This window comes from Peromyscus leucopus, chromosome 1, assembly GCF_004664715.2.
Source record: "Peromyscus leucopus breed LL Stock chromosome 1, UCI_PerLeu_2.1, whole genome shotgun sequence".
Taxonomy (NCBI): Eukaryota; Metazoa; Chordata; class Mammalia; order Rodentia; family Cricetidae; genus Peromyscus; species Peromyscus leucopus.
Genome location: NC_051063.1, coordinates 183,869,197 through 183,882,340, shown reverse-complemented (window position 1 = coordinate 183,882,340; position 13,144 = coordinate 183,869,197). Strand labels below are relative to the sequence as shown.

Genomic DNA, 13,144 nt, shown 5'->3' with positions numbered 1-13,144 from the left:
GGGGGGTGGTGGTGGTGGTGGTGGTGGTGATACACGCCTTTAATCCCAGCACTCGGGAAGGCAGAGGCAGGCGGATCTCTGTGAGTTCGAGGCCAGCCTGGTCTACAGAGCAAATTCCAGGACAGGCACCAAAACTACACAGAGAAACACTGTCTTGAAAACAACAACAACAAAACAACAATAATAATAATAATAATACACCCCTTTGTTACATTTGTTTTCTTCAATTTTTTTTGTGTGTGTGATCAAAGAACCTAATGTCATCTTCTGGGATACCTGTAATTCATCTCAAGGTATGGTTGCAGTACTGTTCATTTTCCTTGTACTTTGACATTTAAATCTTTAATCTCTTAGGCTTCCACTAGTGTAAAAGCATGAATCTGTTTTTCTAGAGACAGAAGTGTCCCAATGACATTCGGTCAGCCCATCTCCTCCCTACTGCAATGGGAAAAGCTGACATTAGACACAGGAAATCTGGAAGCTCCACACACCCAGAGTAACACTACCCATACTCTAGACAGTTTGGGCTTGTGGATAAAGGAGTTTAGACCAAGTCCTGACAAACCTAAGGTAGATCCCCAGATCTCACGATGTGGCAGCAGAGAACCAACTCATGAGAGTTGCTCACTTTGCACACATGATGTGCCATACATACAACTTCATGCATGCACACATTCAAGCACACACACACACACACACAAATGAAACTTATCCATTCTTGGATAACTGTCAGGACATGGTACTAGTTAGATGAAAATATTCTTAAATTGACTGTAGTAATGGTTGCACAACTCTTGTGAATACAATAAGCCACTGAATTGCATAGATTTTTAATTTGTTTTTTAAGATATATTTATTTATTTTATGTATGAGTGCCCTGTCTGTACGTATGCCTTTATGCCAGCAGAGGGCATCAGATCGCACTAGTGATGGTTATGAACCACTATGTGGTTGCTGGGAATTGAACTCAGGACCTCTGGAAGAACAGCCAGTGCTCTTAACCGCTGAGCCATCTCTCCAGCCCTGAACTGCATACTTTTTAAGTGAAGCCTTTTGGTCCCCTTTTCACATTTGATAGAGGCATTGAGTATATGATGAGACCGGGCTTATATAAATTGCATGGTATGTGAATCCTATCTCAACAAAACATACACATAAAACCAAAATGTAAAAAATAAATCCTACCTTCAAGTTTCTTTTTTCTTTCTTTTTGTTTTTGTTTGTCTGTTTTCCAGACAGGACTTCTCTGCGTAGTTTTGGAGCCTGTCCTGGAACTCACTCTGTAGACCAGGCTGGCCTCAAACTCACAGAGATCCCCCTGCCTCTGCCTCCTGAGTGCTGGGATTAAAGGCGTGCGCCGCCGCACCAGCTACATCTATGCTGTTTTTAAAGGTTAAAGCACTGAACCACACTTTCAGTTGAGTGTACGGTTAGTCATCCCCTGAAGCTTTCTCACCTGTTTCTAATACTGTCCCCTGGTAGTGCTATATACTAACAACAACAAAAAGCTGTTCTGCCTGGCTTTTTCTGCCAGGTGAGGTGTGTTCATCAACAGTGTTATTTGTATTAAGTATTTACATTCCTACAAAAGGAATAGTAAACCACAATTTTACCTCACAGGTCACCTCTACTACCACCTGGGAGAACAAAGGCTTCTGTCTGCTCCAAAACTGTAGGTTTCCTAGTTTGGGCCTACTTTCTTTTTATTTTATTTATTTTTTATTTATTTTTATTTATTTATTTATTTATTTATTTTTGGTTTTTCAAGACAGGGTTTCTCTGTGCAGCTTTGCGCCTTTCCTGGATCTCGCTTTGTAGACCAGGCTGGCCTCGAACTCACAGAGATCCGCCTGCCTCTGCCTCCTGAGAGCTAGGATTAAAGGCGTGCGCTGCCGCCACCGCCGCCGCCCGCCGCCGCCGCCGCCGCCACCACCACCACCCAGCGTACTGTCTTTTTATTACAGTGCCATATAAAGGAACTGTTTTTCAAGGCAGGGTTTCACTCTGCAGCCCTAGAACCCACTATTTAGACCAGGTTGTCCTTGAACTCTCAGAGATCGGTCTGCCTCCGACTTTCTGCCTCTAGAGTGATGGGATTAAAGGCATGTGCCACCACAGGAAGCCAGGGGAACTTTCACTTCCGTAGCTAACATTCATTTAGCACTAGCTCTATACCCAGGGTTGTGGAGTAAGCCTTTAAAATGTGTTTATTTTTCAAAGAAGGTATTTTAAATGGAAAAGAAACATGATCGTATGTTTTTATTTTTAAAAGATGAAACTGGTCACAGTGCTGAAAAGCACTGAGAGGCACAAGATGGACAACAGTCTCATACTGTCACAGAGACACAGAAGACACAGTTGTGTTCTGCACTACGACGATATACTGTGGACTGGAAAAAGGCATCAGAAGACTGAAAGGACAGGGCTTGGTGGCCTGGGAGTGAGAACGAAGCGCCTGGGGATGACTCTCCCCGACGAGGACCCTGATGATGAGCAAGATGCACACTCTGCCTGCAGGTTTTTCCACGTTTCCGCTCCTAGGGTTTCTCTCCCTGTGATGCTGAGGAAGGTGTCCCAGCTGGCCGGGGGCTTTACTACACTGCTTACATGGGAACTCCCTGCTGTTAAGATGAACTCTGACTGACCGCCTTCCCACAGCCAGCACATGCAAAGGGTTTTTCTCCTGGGTGTATTCTCTGATGCTGAGCGAGATGGGTGCTCTGGCTGAAGCTCTCCCACGTTCAATACATTCACAGGGTTTCTCCCCAGGATCGATTCTCTGCTGAGGAGTAAGGGTGATATTTTGTTAAATGTTTTCGCACAGTCATTACATCTTTATCTGTTTTTATCCAGGGTCTTATATGTATTTTTCATAACGAATTATTTTCTTTTCTGTACCAAAAGTATATATTCTCGCTTCCATGGGGCAGGGGGTCCTGTATTAGATAAGATAATGAATCCATATGGAAATTTGTCCCAGACTTGGTCTCTTTTCCACAATAAAGGTATCTATTTTAGGTCTCATGCCTAAAATGTGTTTTCTGACTGACTCAATTTCAAACAAGTCCTTACATCTCTGTAGAGAAGAAAGCCTTGTGCACACAGGAAAGCACTGGAGAAGCCAGGAAAGTTAAACACACAGCTTACCTCTTCAAAGGAATGAGGTGCGAAGCTGCTCTTCCTAGGATGCTAGGAATGATGCTGTTTTATAGCCTGGTGATCCTTTGCTCTCTAATGAGACAGGCCTGCCCTTATCTACCAGAATTTATGTTTTACTTATCCAAGACTCTTTTCTCTAACTCTTGAGCATTGTTTTAGACCATAAACCCACTCTTCCAAATGATGTCACTTGTGCTTTACAGCAGCCTAAGTGACATCTGTGTTATTTTAGGGCCAGGCCAATCCTGACACCCACAGGTTTTATGTTTACCTTAGTCAAACTCCCTAGACCCTAAATCTTGGGCACTATCTCTGAGTTAACAGGACCCATTCTTGTGAAAGAAGCCAGATGTAGTTTGTAAGGAATTTCAATGTAAACATGTCTTAAAGTGTTGTGTAGTTGGGGCTGAGTTGTTATCTCAATAATTTTTTGCAAGAATTGTGCTGTGGTTAAATATAACTGAAGTGAAATGATCTGGGCCAGACTCTAGAAGTCCTGGTCCAGCACCAGTAACAATAAAATCGGTCATTCTTGTCTCTTTGTGGATGTTTTCCTGCCTGCTGTAAAGCCTGCAGGGAATCACCACACATCTCTAGTTTTCACCTAATGTGGAACATTCCAGGGCATACTTTGTATTTCCATAATTATTGCCTAGGAAAATTTCTCTTCATAAATGTCCCAGGCAGTGGTGGCGTACACCTTAATTCCAGCACTTGGGAGGCAGAGGAAGGCAGATTTTTGTGAGTTTGAGGCCAGCCTGGTCTACACAGTGAGTTCCAAGACAGCCAGGACTGTTACACAGAGAAACCCTGTTTTTAAATAAATAAATAAATAAATAAACAAATAAATAAATAAATAAATAAATATCACTATTTGGACACAATTCTTCAGTCACCCACATGTACTCCAAGTCTAAAATGTATTAAGAGATTTCCTTTAATAAATGCTAGGAAGGAAATCTTAAAACCAAGTGGTTATTGAAGCCCAGAAGAGGTCTGTGGTTTTTACTATTTCTTTTTTTTTTAAAGGTTTATTTATTATGTATACAATGTTCTGCATGCATGTATGCCTGCACTCCAGGATCTCATTATAGGTGTTTGAGAGCCACCATGTGGTTGCTGGGAATTGAACTCAGGAACCTCTGGAAGAACAGGCAGTGTTCTTAACCTCTGAGGCATCTCTCCAGAGAGATGATCCCTCATGATTTGCCCAATCCAGATAAATAAAGTAGACTGATATGAATCTGTTTTCCTCAACTCTCTGTCACAAATCTGAAAATCTAGATGAATGCATGGTATTCTAGGAGAATACAGAGGTATAGATGAGCATGACTGACAATAGAAGAGATAGGCCAGAAAGCAATACAGGAAGTTGTTTATGAACTGATACCCCCAAAAGAGAATAAACCACGATGTAGTTTCACAAATCAATCCATAAAACCTTTAAGGAAAAATATCCTCCACATTATTAATTACCCTGAAATTTGGGGTAAGTAGAAAGAAAGCTGTGGCTGGAGAGGTGACTTAGTGGTTAAGAGCACTTGCTGCTCTTGCAGAGGACCCGAGTCTGGTTCTCAGCACCCATTTGGTGGCTCACAACCATCCCTAACTCCAGTTCTGATGTACTCTTCTGGCCTCTTCAGGTACCAGGCACACATGTGGTACATATATTTACAGGCAGAGAAAACACTCATACACATAAAACTTTTAAAAAAGTATTCTTAAGTAAAATGAAAAGGAGAGTTTACAAAATGATGTTGGTGAATATAGAATGTTATTTGATAACAGAGCTTACTAAAACCACCAAAAATGTAAGTTGAAGATAAATTCTACCTACAAATATTGGTACAAAGAAAAGTCTGTATATAATATTGACCATATGGCCAATGATGGCTTATTCCAGGTACACATGGATGTTTGTGGCATCTGATTTTATTTAAGAAATAGTAAAAACCGGACTGGAGAGATGCCTCAGAGGTTAAGAACACTGTCTTTGTATAGTTAAACCCACACGTCAGATCTTCATAAGATTCTTTTAAGTCCTTTTGTGGTTTTATATATTTTCTCTTATTTGTCCTCAGTTTATATGTTTTCTTAAAGACGTGCATATTTAATTGCATTAGATGTAGTTTTCCAATTCATTGACTATGCCTTTGATCTCTAGAAACACCAATGACTATTTATAACTTATTTTGGCTCAGATTAGATGCTTACTTATCCTGCTTTTCTATTGTTGTGATAAAACACTCCAACCAAAAGCAACTTAGGCGAGAAAAGGATTTATTTCAGTTACACATCCAGGTCACAGTCTGTCATGGAGGAAATCAGGACAAGACCCCCAGCAGAAACTGCAGTAGAACCTATGGGAGAGTCCTGTCTCCTGCCTCGCTCTCTGGCTCAGGCTCAGCTGGCTTCCTTGCACAGCTCCAAACCAGCTGACCAGAACTCTGTAAGCATCAGTGGGACAGAAGTGAAGAGACGGACTTTGGTATGTATAGAAAGGTAAACGTGGTAGGTTTTACCAGTGGAGAAGAAACTATGACAGCCAACATCAATCCAGGAGAGAGTCTGAGAGGAATTTTCCCACAAACACCAAAGAGAAGAAACTCTTGAGTGTACTCTAATAATCGTGCACTCACCTGGGCCCGGACCTCTGGATGCCTCTCCTTTTATGTCCACGGCTCTCTCTCTTGATACAGCAACAGGATGACATCTGGTTTAAAAATGCAGAGACCTGTACATAAAACATGAAAGTTGACAGTGAAGTTTGTAAGCAGGAGCTACAATTGATCTAGAGCAGCGGTTCTCAACCTTCCTAATGCTGTGACCCTTTTATACAGTTTCTCATGCTGTGGGGACCCCCAATCGTAAAATCATCTCCGTGGCTACTTCAGAACTGTAATTTTGCACTGCTAGGATCTTAATGTAAATAAGATTTCCGATGGTCTCAGGCAACCCCTATGAAAGGCTCATTGGACCCCTCAGTGAGGTCACATGACCCGAAGGTTGAGAACCACTGGTCTAAATGGTCTTGAAGAGGGACAGTGTCAGAAAACAATAAAGGCATGAGAAGATACCGAGTCATAGTGAGCACCAATGCTGCCCTTACCCACTGCAACCAGGATCCTGTAGTTGTCCAGTATCACCTTCCTGTACAAACTCCTCTGGGCAAGATTCGGCCATCCTCACTCATCTTGGGAGTTTATGGCCACACTTGTGAAAGTCACTAAGCCCTAAAATGACACAAACAAAATCTTAGCTCAGGTTTATAGGCTCATGTGGCTCTAGGGCACATGGATTATATTGTTCTCGTTACAGGATAAAAGAATGTGTGCAAGCAGCTGGGCGGTGGTGGCACACACCTCTAATCCCAGCACTTGGGAGGCAGAGGCAGGAGGATCTCTGTGAGTTTGAGGCCAGCCTGGTCTACAGAGTGAGTTCCAGGATTGCCAGGGTTATACAGTGAAACTCTGTCTTGAAAAATCAAAAATAAATGAACAAACATATAAATAAAAAGAATGTGTGCAAGCAATTGCACAAAAGGTCTGAGTGACCTAGGTAAGATACATACTAGACTGTTGACTGGTTATGTTGTACATACTTGTTTTTTTCCCCCAAGACAGGGTTTCTCTGTGTAGCTTTGCGCCATTCCTGGAACTCACTTGATAGCCCAGGCTGGCCTCCAACTCACAGAGTGCTGAGATTAAAGGCGTGTGCCACCACCGCCTGGTGTACATACTTTTTAAAATGGAAAAAATACTCCATTCTAGATACAACTCAGGAATCCCAAGTCCTTTCTACACTTCCCCTCTCAGCAGTGAGTCTAACTGGGCTACGATATCCTTCACAAAGATCCTTTACCAAGGAGGCAAGAAGATGAAATAAAATGGACTTTCTGGTGGGTTGATGGAAAAAAATGTCCCCCATAGGCTCAGGTATTGAACCCTTGATTCCTTAGGTGACAGAGCTGGTTGGGGAGGTTATGGACACTTTAGGAAGTAGAGCTTTCTGAAGGAGGTACATCACTCAGGGAGGCAGCAGGCTTTGAAAGTCTGTAGCCTTGTCCCATTTCCAGTTCACTCTGTGTGCTCCCTATGTGTGGTTGAAATGTGATACCTCAGTGCCCTGCTCTTTCCACTTGCTTCCCCACGCCTCTCCCACCAGGGTGGACTCCAATCCTCTGGAACCATAAGCCAAAATAAACTCTTTCATCCATAAGTTGCTTTTTGGTATTTTACCATAGCAAGAGAAATAACTAATACAGACTTCTTGCCAGATTATATGGGCTGTCTTGACTTTCGCCCGTATAGAGGAAGGGACACTATTTTCTAATTCAGCCATGTATCATAGGGTCAGTCAGAGGTCCTTCCCCACTACTCCACAGTAAGTGTCCTCTCTTCCAGAAGCACTTTGCTATGTAAGTGTTTTGTGCCTTTTCATATTTCCAATAGACACCAACCCTCTCAGGGTCCAGACACATACTGGTTCTTAAAGTTCCCCCAGAGATTATTCTTCTACCTTTTGAGGCCCATAAAAGGACTGAACACAAGGAATAGGTTTAGATCCAGTCCTTTCTCAGATGAAAGATAAACACCTCTGAGAGGGCAATGCAATGGATTATTGAGTCCATCCCCGGGGCTCCATCACTGATCAGAAACAGGCAATAACAAGTCCCAAGCTTCTAGTCTTAAGTAACTTTCAAAGGGAAACAAACACTGCCAAATCCTTAAGCATAAAACTTTATTTTAGTAAGAGAAGAGGGAATACTAACTCACTCACCAGGGACATGGCTTTAAGCGACTTGATTTCTTCCTATCCCTTTCACTTCTTCCTGGTTCTTCATTTGTGGAAGGACTTCACATTGGAAGCATACAACCGATGGATGAGAAATAAGCTGTGGAGATCAAGTTGCAACAATACAACTCAGAAACACACCAACAACCAGAGAGAGGCGGAAAGACAGATAAACACAGACAGAGAGTCAGAGACAGACAGAGAAATAGACAAACATACCAACAGACTGAGACCAACTGACCAGGTTATTCAGTGAAAACTCAAAACATAGCTGAGAATTCCCTTCCATTCTGGATTTTCAGGTTGAACACAACCAACCAATCTTTCAATGTTTCCTCCCAGCCAAACCCATTCATTAGCACAGATGTATAGGGTATGCTGCATATTTAGTATTCTTTTTCTAATAAAAAAAATCTTATATGTATTGGTGCTTTGCTTGCATGTCTGTATACCACATGGATGCCTGGTCCATGGAGGCTGGAGAGGGCATTGGATTCCCTGGGACTGGAGTTACAGACTCATTTATGCCATCATTTGGGAGTTGATAATAGAAGTTAGGTCTTCTGGAAGAGCATCCAGTGCTCTTAACCACTGAGTCATCTCTCTAGTCCATGAAGGAAACTTTTAGTAACTTATCTTCAGTAGCAGAAATTAATTACTATATCTTCTTTGCTTCTTTCTAATTTCTAGTTTACTAAAAATAGTAGTCATTATAGCCATTGAAAAATAGTAATTATTAGTGTGGAAAAGTAGATGTTTTACCTAATTTGCAGTAAGTCTAAATGCCAGCTCTGTTGCATCAGAAAGGTTGAATTATCTTTTTGCTTTTAAGATTTATTTTTGTTTTATGTGTATGAGTGGTTGCATGCATATATGTATACCATGTGCATGCATGGTGCCTGTGGAGACAGAAGAAGGCATAAGATCTCCCTGAAACTGGAGCTATAAGTGGTTGTGAGCTGACGTGTGGTTGTCAGGAATTGAAACTGGGTCCTCTGGAAGAGCAGCCAGTGCTCTGAACCATCTAGTCCTTTTAATACTCTTTTAATCTCCATTATCTTTCAAAGAAAGGAGGGAGTAATATCACCATTTTGCATATCAATCTCTATGAAAGCTTTTTCACAGACCAGCCTGTAAATAATGAGAAATAGTCACCAAGCTAGTATGCCTGGCCCCAGTACTTTTTATTCAAGTAGACACCATAAAATAAACCTCCCTGTGAAATTAGTCGAGATTTGATGAGGTGGATTCCTGTAGAAGCCATATTCCCCAAAGGCTGTAACTTCAATACAACACACAGCTCTTGTGGATTTCAGAGACCTGTCATGAGACCCAATTCTCCATTTGCTTTATGACAAATGAGTTTTGATAAAGTCCCTTATCACCTGCCATGACTTGATCCTTTGATTATGAAGGGAGAAAGTATCTGAATTCTGAACTTTTTTTAAAAAATTTTATTTATTTTACTGTATGTGTGTGTGTACCTGAGTGTGGGTATGCACACCACATGTATGCAGGAGCCCAAGGATGTCTGAAGAAGGCATTGGATCTCCTGGAACTGGTTACAGATGGCTGTGAGCCACCATGTGGGTGCTGGAAATTGGACCTGGGTCTTCTGCATGAGCTGATACATTTCTTTGGCCCCTGACTCTGACTTCTTTAATACAAATTCCATGGCCTTCTCTAAAGATTATAATAAAAATGAACACTTACTGAATTCCGATGTGGCAGGGATCACACTGAAAGACCCTAACCCTTCAGGCTTGCACCCCCTCCCAAGCCCCAGGAAAATGAGGAACTAAAAAGCTAGTTCCAAGGGCAAGCTGACTCAATCATTACTCAATGACCCCTGCCACAATGTAACAATGTAAAGAGATTTCTATTAAGAGATGAGCTCAGCTGTGACTGGGATAATTGCAAGTGTTCCAGGAAAGACCACTGTAACCTTTGTGTAAACTTCACTCCTGCCCTAATACCCCCCTTGAGGTTTCGGGAAGAATGTGCATGCCGATGTGACTGTACCCACCCTGTGATCAGGCCATGATCTTGTGAAATTAGCCTCTAGACATAAATCAATCGAAACGAAATTGTATGGGAATTGTAATCTTGTGGCTTTTGTGGGTTTTTCCTTTAAAAGTACCTATGTGGCTGCAGTAGGATGTGACTCTTGCCCTCACAGCTGCATCAATAAACCTCTTGCTGTTTGCATCAACTGGACTGGAGTCTGGGTTCTTGGGGTGCCCACTCGAGAAGATAGTACCCTGGGTCTGGGGTCTATCAACACCAAGTTGAACACAACTGTAAAAAGGAGACTGGGTGTTCCCTACAGTCTTGTGAGGTGGTCTTAATACTCCCGAAAGGTCTTAGAATGCCATGAGACCCAGACTGTGTCTGTCACATAACAAGCACTCAATAAACATTAGCTATTATAACTGTATCCAGGGAAACAAGCAACTGACGCCTAAGCAACTAAGTGTACTGGAGTGAATAAAACGCTTTAAGTGGTTGAAGGTACTGTGAACAGCAATTCTTGTCCCCTCCCAAGGTGGACAGAGACAGCAAGGAAGCAAGAGAAGTTTGGGAAAGGTGAACATACTCTTGCAGAGAATAAAAGTTGGAATCCCTTGGCATTTCTAAGTAAAGCTGTGACCTTCCCTCCAACCCAGCCGTGACAGTACCAGGATCTGGCGGGTGAAAAACGAAATGCTGATGTCTTTGAACAGTAGTAGAGCACTCAGAAGAAATGTTCTGGCGGCTGGTATTCATTCCTTTGAATTCTGGGTAACGCAAAGACCTAGACGGCAGAGTCTGGTTAAGTGACTCTGGGCAGGTCAAGGTCCCTTCCTGAACTCAGCTCCACACTATAAACCAAAGTGGCCTTCCGAACCTTTAGACTGGAGTTCACCAGCCCCGGAGACCACTGACACCCTCCTCTAGCACTTGGAACTTCAAACAACATCTTCCTCAAATCTCAACTTCCACTTTTTTTTTTTTTAGCCACACCCAAACCATTTTTCATTCTTATCTCAGTAGAGTCTGCTTCTAGGAGTGTCCTGAGCTCGGTCTCCAGAGAAGTCAAGCATTTCTATACTTCAGGGGCCCGGACACTGTCTCTGGATTCCTGAGTTTGCCACCTGAGACCACGTACTTACTTAATGGTGAGAATGTGTCCCCTCCCCACTTAGAAGCGTTCCATTGACTCCAGCACACACTTGCCGCTGGGACGTGAAAGCAAGCGGGGAGACAAGGTTCCGCACACGCCCCGCCCACCTGGCATCCTGTTTCACACTTCCCCGGTCTCCTCCCGATCAGTCCCGCATTCCCACACTCGCACACAACACGCCCATCAGATCCACGGATGCCAGACCACCCTCGCACCGACCTGAACCCCACTCTCGGCAGCCTTCCCAGATCACATCTCACTTCCATCCCAAACCCACGACGAATTCCACCTGAGAATCTGACAGTTGAAGCGTCACTGACTTCCGGTCTCTACCGGAGGTGGTTGTGCCGTACTCCGCAATGGCAACTGGGATATGTAGTCCTTGCCCAGCGAGTGTCGGACGAGATATCCCAGGAGGCTGACAAGGAGCCTGTGCAGAGAGCAGTTGGTCACCGCTCTCTGTCCCCCAATTGGTGTCCCCCGATTCAGAATACAGTCATTAGAAGTTTCTCAGCCTCGTATCTGGGTCCAGAAGTACAGGTGGACTACACAGCGACCACTCAGGCACGACTATCACTTTGGGGAGATGAGAAGACATGCCTGAGATGAGAAGTCAAGCTTTAAAACCCAAGAAGGCCGCTGTGGCTTCTGCAGTAGAAGACAACTGTGGGCAATGGGTGAGATTTAGAAGGCATCAGGGACACACACCAAAAGACAGGAGAAAAATATTTGCTTTTGTAATTGTGTGCTTGTGATTTCTGAGTCTGTGTAACCTATTTCAGGCTTTAGTTATTGCTCCCTGACATAATCCACCCTCATCCCCGGGTTTACCTTTCCCTATAAGGCTGAATATTCCATCTTCACCCTGTTCAGAACTTAATTTTCAGTGACAAAAAAGTGTTTGACACATAGGATTTGTGGAACAGATAATTGAGACAGACCTACATCCCTAACGCCCCAACCAGGTGTTGAGCATAATTAAAATTTAAAAGTCACTAGCTGGGCATGGTGGCGCACGCCTTTAATACCGGCACTTGGAAGGCAGAACCAGGCGGATCTCTGTGAGTTGGAGGCCAGTCTGGTCTATAGAGTGAGATCCAGGAAAGCCTGGGCAATGTAGAGAGACCCTGTCTCAAAAGGAAAAAAAAAAGTCAGTACTACTATCATTGCAAAATTGTTTAAATTCTTAAAAAACACTCCTGGTGTTCTTTTATGAGGCAATTTGAGCCTCTAATTGGTGGCTACTGGACTCTCTTGCTGCCTGGCTACTTTAAACAACAGGGCTGCCAGCCAAACCAGCCAAAGGGACTACCTTCATGCAAACACGGGCCATCTTGAACATCTGTGGCATGCCTTCAGTGTGCAACGATGACAGCCAATTTCTCTGGCCCCTAGAGGCACAGACACAGCCAGGGCTGTTCCCAGCAGGCCACACTACAAGCCTCAGTGAACTCTTGATCCCCAGATCCTTACACTGGATGTAAACGCTGTGAAAGGCTGCAAACAGTAAGAAGCTCCTGAATGCACAGCCCCAAATGAGGGATCCAACATGCAATGACCCGCGGTCTTTGGGCAGCAATCTCCCATGTTGAATTGCATGGTCCCACTGCAGTCTCGGTTCTGAACACGGTGCACATTCCTCTGTGGATGTTGTCACTCCATGCAGTGCCAACAAAGGCTGTCTGAACCCCTCGACTGAGATTTGAGACTTGCACGTTAGGAACTGCAGTGTCTTCACTATGTGTACAAAGCATTCTGTTCTTCAAGTAACAATATAAAGTAAAATCAAACGAGACTTTCAATGTTTTCCTCCTGTTGTTCCTCAGCGTGTATCAAATTCTTGTATCTTTGGATTGGATTAGCATATTTGAAAATTTAAATTCCTGTTTCGAGTTGCTCACTTGAGGATCCAGTGCTCTCTTCTGGCCTCTGTAGGTACCCAAACACATGTGGCGCGCGCGCGCACACACACACACACACACACACACACACACACACATGCACACAAATAAACAAAAAGCCAAGTGA

At 43.4% G+C, this 13,144-nt stretch overlaps 1 long non-coding RNA gene across 2 annotated transcripts; it reads right to left on the bottom strand.

Annotated features, from left to right (window-relative positions):
• Window positions 1-2,254: 2,254 nt before the first annotated feature.
• Window positions 2,255-11,437, bottom strand: LOC119087300. 2 transcript variants are annotated; one of them, XR_005090723.1, is made up of 5 exons: window positions 11,336-11,437; window positions 7,939-8,053; window positions 6,269-6,392; window positions 5,799-5,893; window positions 2,255-2,782 (listed from the first exon to the last, which is right to left on the bottom strand). It is a non-coding gene; the product is annotated as an uncharacterized LOC119087300 (long non-coding RNA). The 2 variants fall into 2 exon arrangements; XR_005090722.1 differs by lacking the exon at window positions 2,255-2,782 and adding an exon at window positions 5,467-5,606.
• Window positions 11,438-13,144: the final 1,707 nt, after the last annotated feature.